Genomic DNA, 7,685 nt, shown 5'->3' on the forward strand with positions numbered 1-7,685 from the left:
CTCACGGAGGTAAAATCAAGGGGATATGCTTTTGACCCTTATTTCCTTCGTTTCTGCAAATTATTCTGCTTCATGTAGACTCGAACATGAAGGTAGTTGCATAACCCACTTTTCACACAACAACATTTTAATCCAAGTATTCAAATATTTTACATACTTACCTCGCGGTCCTTTGAAAAAGCATCGCTCTTCCTCGACACAGCTGACTGAGGTGTCAACCGCAAACTCAGTAAAAAATCCTTCTATAATGTGATCGAGCCAATGATCGACGACACGTGCAATCTTATCCTCCAATGCTTCCAACCTTCGCACTAGCTCTGGGGTCCACACAATAGGACCGTCAAGTTTCCACCTTCCTTGGCTATCTGCTAGCTTCGCGATCCACTCGTATAGCTTAGTAGGGAAGGACGCAAAAAATATTTCATGGTTCTCTGTATGTAGGTAGTTGTCTAGCCACTATTCTTTTGATAGTCACAGATTTCTGTTTTCCTGAGCCGTGAACTCGTGAATTATTCTATCCAACCGGCCTTCGATTTCTTTCTTAGTTGGATTCTAGTGATACAACATGACACATCTCTTATGTATATTCTGATCCTGGAAACAGAACCATTTGTTGGCTTGAGGAGGGCCTGACCCAGGTTCGGTGTTCCTTAGCCAAACAAATCCCTACACTACTGGCCCTTTCGGCATCAGCCCATGGAGCACGGACTGAAGTCCCACCTAAAGCAGTATGGGGGGATGCTAGAACCAATTTTCCGCACCCTTGAGATTGATTTGATGTCGATTTATCCCAACTATACCTACCTTCATGTAGGTTTCTTATCCCTCTACTCTACCCTTCAGTACCTTCGCGAAATGTTACAATCAGTTTCACACAGCCATAATCAGGGGTTGAAGTCCTTTCGCGTTGCTAGGGCAACGAACTATGATATTTTCCCAACTATGCTAAGTATCTTACTTATCTTATTAACACATTTTAGTTAGCTTCATGTAAACATATGTTCTTTCTCGTGTTCACTTAACCAATACAATTATACACATTCACGCATCATATAAGCATTAGAAGTGAAATTCATACCCAATATATTAGATGCATAGACAGGAAATAAAGACACAGAAATTGTAGAATACTTCTCTTTATTGATAATTCTAGATGATTATAGACTCGACTCACCATGTGCACTCAACTACGGACTTCTAGGCCTCTGTGCACTCAGCTGCAGAGCCTCTACCTATGTTGTGACCCAAAACTTAGACTTCTACTTTAGAGTTATCTCCCATACATCATCAATCTTTATCCATATATTATGCTTCCAACTACTTAGAGCTTAGCTCTATAGATCTTCTACATCCAACTTTACATTATCAAAATAAGGGCGGACAACCCTATGACTCGTTAACATCTACGTGCTCTGTGCCAACAAAATGTGGAATATTTACATTGGAATTACAAAATTGGACCAAAATATTGGCTCCAAGACCCAAAACTACCCTTGCGGGATCCCGCACTCAACACTTAGCTATCATGCCCTCACACCTACCCTTACATTTTTTGCAACACGAGAACCCAAAAAAATCCTCCCTCAACTATAACAGCTTGACTATAACAACAACTTGACCAAGTTACAATTACTACAACTATACTATGCCTTATTCACCTAAGAACTTCCTATAACTCTTCTTAGGCTACTCATGTAGAATTTCAACTTATCAAGCTTAACAAGCTACAAAGACAATGCTCACATCCAACTGTGGTCATAAAATTAAACAACTAAACATAAAAATTTACATCTTGACATTCCATAACACCTGGCACACCTAACAATACCTTAAAACTATGTAGCACGTGTTAGCATATCGTGCAGTCCTTGGAATGCTTTGGCACTCCCTAGAACATCCTAGCACTCCCTGACACTTAGCACACCTCGTACTTGCTAGTTAACACCCTCTTTCACACTCTTATTCATTCACTTCCATGCATTTGAAACTACTGCTCCCTTGTGTTTCCCTAGAACTTGGCCCTAACATTCCCTAGCATGTGTTGGCACCACACCTTGGTGCCTGGAACTTCTCAGCATGCCTTAGCACTTGGCATGTCCTGGAATGCCTAAAATACCTTGGAACTATCTAGCATGTGTTAGTACGTCCTCACATTCCCTGGAACACCTTGGCACTCCCTAGTTGTCATGCTCTCATTGATAGACTTCATTTTTTTGCGAGTTGGGAACCCAACAAGTCATTGACAAAACAATATTGTGCCCAACCCAAATTATCCCTTTGTCTAAAACTACTTTGTACACACCTTATCACAACAATAGGCTTGCCTCCTACAATTCCTATTTTGAACTTCTCCTAACACACTTCGTCCTTGGGAAACCTGAAATTCATTGACACTCCTTGGCACACTACAATCTTATTTGTTCATTTCCAAGCATTTTGACCTAGTTCTCCCTTATGATGCCTTGGCAATGGCTAGCATACCTTTTCACTCCTTCCTTAGCACACCTAGAACTTGATGGCAATTCATTTCCAATAATTTGAAATGAGTGATCCCTTGTGTTTCCCTTGCACTTGGCCCTCAGACTCCTTAGCATGCATTCATGCCACACCTTGGCACTGGCACATCCTAGCATGCCTATCATGCCTTGAAACTGTCTAGCATGTGTTAGTAATTCACTTGGAAATAAATAAAAACATCATTTCATTAACAAAGACAACCAATTATTTAAGTTCTGCAAGTTATGTCAAGTAAGAAATCAACAAGTTTTCTTGTTTTGGTCCTTTGAAATGACAACTTTGTTATGCTGGATAGTTACATCATACATGGCTTTAAACATATTAGATTGAAGATATGCCATGCACTATGATGCATAGCATGAATTTGTATGGTTAGGAGTAAGAGAACTTTTCTCCAATTCACACTGCTCCACAAACCCATCCAATCATAGCGTAATTTAAGTGATTTGTTTCTCTAGAATATGGGTATGAATTAGCTCAAGCATCCAAGGTTTCTAATTTTAGAAAACTTGAGTTTGCATTTCTTAAGATTTAATCCAAACAACTACAGATATATTATCTCAAGTGTTATCTTTCTAGCATGTACTCCTACAACATGTAGCCACATCACATCTCAAAAAAACCATCAATATTAGAGTTACCAAATCATAAAAACATTTAGTCATGATATCAAATACTACTAATTCGTTCCTCTAAGATCAACATCCATTTACTTGGTTTATTTTCACATAATACTTAGAGTTCCATTTTCCATGTTCCTTAGATTGAAAACATCAATCAATATGTTCCTGAAGCGTGTCAATTAGTAAGATTGAACATCGTATCCATCAAGGTCTTTGCATCTCCCTCTGAAGTTATCATGGATCATTTCCATTTTCAAGAGACCATATTGGATGTTGATCAATATGACCAAGTTTTATGCACAACTGTCATGCTTCTATACATCGAGCACCCATATGGAAGAGTCCTTATTTCATCTAGTATTTAACCAAGACATATCATGCATATGATTCCAAATACATTTTCTTGCGTCTAACTCTTCTACCATATCTCTAAATACATGAATTCTACTTTCTAAATAAGAGCTCTTATCTAAAGATGTGCATACATCTTTCCTTCATTTTGTCATCTAGTCCACTTCTTTCATGAACTACCTCTTATTTTGAAGAAAATGTCTATGATGAGGCTCCTTTCTCAAGATGATAAAATACTTCAACTATGCCTTCATGGTGCAAATAAACTATTAAACTTCGTTGATTCTTCATTCCATAAAATTCCATACTACATCCATAAACTTCTACTGGAATATATTCTTTCCAAGATTCTTCCATATATTGAAGAACCTTCTCATCAAGGATCCTTGTGATCCTTTCCTGCTAGAAGACTATTTCTATAACATGCCATGCCTGCACAACGACATCTCTGAGGTAAGAAAATCTTTGTCAATTTATCATCAATGAGAAATTTTTCTTGTTGCAAACAAGGCAATGTCCTTGTCACTACTACAATGATATGAAACATAAATAAGGATCCTTTAAAAGGGAAAAATGGCGGTTTTTACCATCTCACATGGATATGCACGAATTTTCTTGTCAAAGAACTTGGATCATTGCTTTATTACTTGGCATCAATGGGACTGTTTACTCATGGCTCCTTAAGCTTCAAAAAGAAGAAACATGACTGGTCAGGACTTAGGAGTAAGGACCTCATAATCCTGACCATTCATCACATGTTCTAGGCATATCTCTTTTCTAGTTGCTAGTGTAAAAGGCAGTAGCATGGCAGCACCATACTAGCATGTCTTCATTGAACAAGTTTGTAGTATTTTCCAGACTAGCCACAACCCAAGTATGAATTAATTTGCATCAAGGCTTTAGGCTAAAATAGAGGCTATTAAAGCAGCTAAAAAACCTCTTTCCAAATCTGTAATTTTATTACCATTCTATAAAATCCTTTACTCAAAAGCAAGGGAACGAGTCCTTGAAACTTTCCTTGTCATTATACTAATGACCTTCAATTGCATTGGAATGACTTGGAGGTCAATGATCCATGTGTGAGGTGCCTTCTAAGACAAATATGGTCTCTTTTCCATTATGAAAACTTTCATTAATTATTTTAAACACCATCTTAGCTACTTATGCATCCACAATTAATTTTATTTTATTTACCATAGTGTGGGTTGCAAAAAACAGCTACAATGTAGCTACTGCTTCTATAAAGCATTTTCTTGATTTTGATTTTAGATAAAATTGATGTTAATTTAGTTGTAGGATGAATCCCATGATTCAAATTCTGATAAACATGCAACATCGGCTACCTTCTAATACATAAAAGTTAAGCCATTGTACTAGTCTATAATCATCTATAAGAGAATATAAGATAATTTTCATTGAGAGATTATCCAGAGTATGAAACATGCCTATTGTAGATAATTCTATAAGAAGGTTTTTTTACTAGCTTCATTAAGATTTTTTCTTCCTACATCTGTATTGGCATAGAGAATATTGATTTCATTTTTCATGTAAAAGCTACAAGGTAAAATGAACAATTTGGAGGTCAAGCACATGTCTTCATATCTGTTTCATGATAGCACAAATTATTGTATGCACATGGATCTACATGTTGCATTGATCCATAACTTTGTTTTCATAAAGACAAAGATGACGACAACTAAATTTTAGAGAGTTATACTAGAAGGATTTTTTAGATTTGATAGTTGTCACATGTTTGAAGAAATAGACAAAATATGATACACAAGTTGAAATGATCAAATAAATTCTCTAAGAAGCTATATGCTTGATGACAAATTTCATGTAGTAAAGGTTGCTCTACAATAGCAAATTGAATTACAATAGTTTCCTAGATGTACTTGAAAGTACCTCTTGAGTAGCCTATGATGGTCAAACAAAGTAACAGCCCTATATAACTTGCCCTTAAAGTGAAAAATCATAATGGGAACTAGTCTCGGGTGGCTCAGATAAGTAAAATGTGCACATTGAATCTCACTTATATTATGTTAGGATTATGCTAAAAGTGACTAACATAGTCATAATATGGACTTAAAACATATGCACGTGGAATTCAAAGTACACCAAGAAAGACGGTGTCTAAAGAGGCACATAAATTGTGAAATGCAGCTTAAGATATGTAATTGATTAGTAATTTACCTGCTTAGGTTGTTAAAGGATTGGAAATTGAGTAAGTTCAATTTTTTATTTTTTATTTGCTTGCTGGACACTAATGAGTGAAGATTCTCCATCTTGCTTACTCAAACAAATTAATATGGGAGGTCTCTCAAAAATATGATGACTTGGTTGAGATCTCGTTCTCCATATTTGAGATGTAGATTATGAGATGGAGAGTATTTTAGTGACATGGATTGTCCTATTGCCTTAGTATGTGGAGGTTTCTTCTGAAGTGACAAAAATGTCATTGAAATGTTTTGCTTCTTTCTATTACAAGTATAGAAAATAAGCTGGAGAATAGTTATGCCCCTCCACTTGTAAAAGTATCAAATATTTTGAAGAAAACAAAAGGAAAGGAATCAATTTGGGGGAAGATTGAATCAAATAAAAGGAAAAGAAACAATAAAATAGGTGGAAAAGCTGATGTTGGGGTGTGGAAGAAACAATCAATTCTATTCAATCTACCATATTGGGAGTTATGTAGACCCATCAACCATGCCTGATTATTAGATGCAACTTGCTTAGTTGACCTCATTATGATTATATGTCTTAGTTGAATTTAATGTTTATCTATTTGTCCTTATTAAATATTGTTATGATATTCTTGATGTTTTGAAATGTAGAAACTCTCGATATGCCACAATTTAGATGTAATGCACATGGAGAAGAATGTGTGTGAAAGAATTTTTGGAACTCTTTTGGATATAAAAGGGAAGTCCAAAGATGGAAAAAAATCACGTGATGACTTGCAAAAAATGGGTTTGAGGAAAACACTATGGCCAAAAGTTATTGGAAAAAAATATTCCTTCCACCTGCACCACATACTCTTTCAAAGAAAGATAAACAAACCCTATCTCATGTTCTTTTCATGTTAAAGGTGCCAGATGGTTACAACTCTAATCCCAAAAATTATATATCTATGGAAGATCTTAAGTTCCATGGTATGAAAGCACATGATTTCCATGTTCTAATTTAACAACTCCTTCGAGTAGCTTTGCGTCATGTGTTGCCAATTGTTGTCTGAAAGACGCTTTGTAAGCTTTGTTACTTTTATAGGAAAATCTGTGCAAAATCAGTTTCAGTAGAGAGTCTTGACAAGTTGAAAAATGATATTATCGAGACATTGTGCTTTCCTGAAAAATACTTTACTCCTTCATTCTTCGATATAATGTTGCATTTTAATGTACATTTGGTACGTGAGCTTCGATATTGTGGCATGGTTGCATATAAATGGATGTACCCCTTTGATAAGTACGTGAAACATTACCTTTTATCAATCACAACAACAAGATGAATTTTTTTGAAAGCTTTGGACATTACCTAATTCTATTTTGTTCATTTTCTAGGAACATGAAAGTATACAAGAGTTATTTTAAGAACAAAAATAGGCTTGAATGATGCACATTGCTGAAAGCTATACTGTGGAGGAATCAATAACGTTTTGTGGAGGATACTTGGAAGGTATGGAAGCTATTGGATCCACACATGGTCAAAATGAAGTGTGGGATGAGGAAGTTGAAGAAGTTATCCTTTATGGAAAGCCATTATCTGCTCCAATTCCTTCAAAACAGGATGAAATTAGTTGGGAACAAGCCCATAGGTGGGTTCTATTTCACACAAACAAAGTTGATCCATGGATAGAGTAAGTAACATATTTGGCCTGTAATTTTTTATTTGTTTGCTTATGGTTTAACAAAATATAGATCCATGGATAGATTAACATATTTGACCTTTCAAAATATTTTATTCATATTTTACCAAAAAACATTAACCACCATATCTATTGTCCATAATTGTTGAATTAGGATGCACAAAATGGAGATTGCCAGCTCAATTACCCAAATGAAAAAAGATGAAGCTCTATTGCAGAAACTCCACACCCATTATTTTACTAGTTGGCTAAAACAACAAGTAACGATATTATTTATTTTATAAGTGTATTTAAAAAATAATATATGGGAATATTGTGATGTAGGAAATTAA

This window comes from Pinus tabuliformis, chromosome 9 (assembly GCF_031772625.1).
Source record: "Pinus tabuliformis cultivar Carrire ecotype Pingquan chromosome 9, CPIR1, whole genome shotgun sequence".
NCBI classification, from domain to species: Eukaryota; Viridiplantae; Streptophyta; class Pinopsida; order Pinales; family Pinaceae; genus Pinus; species Pinus tabuliformis.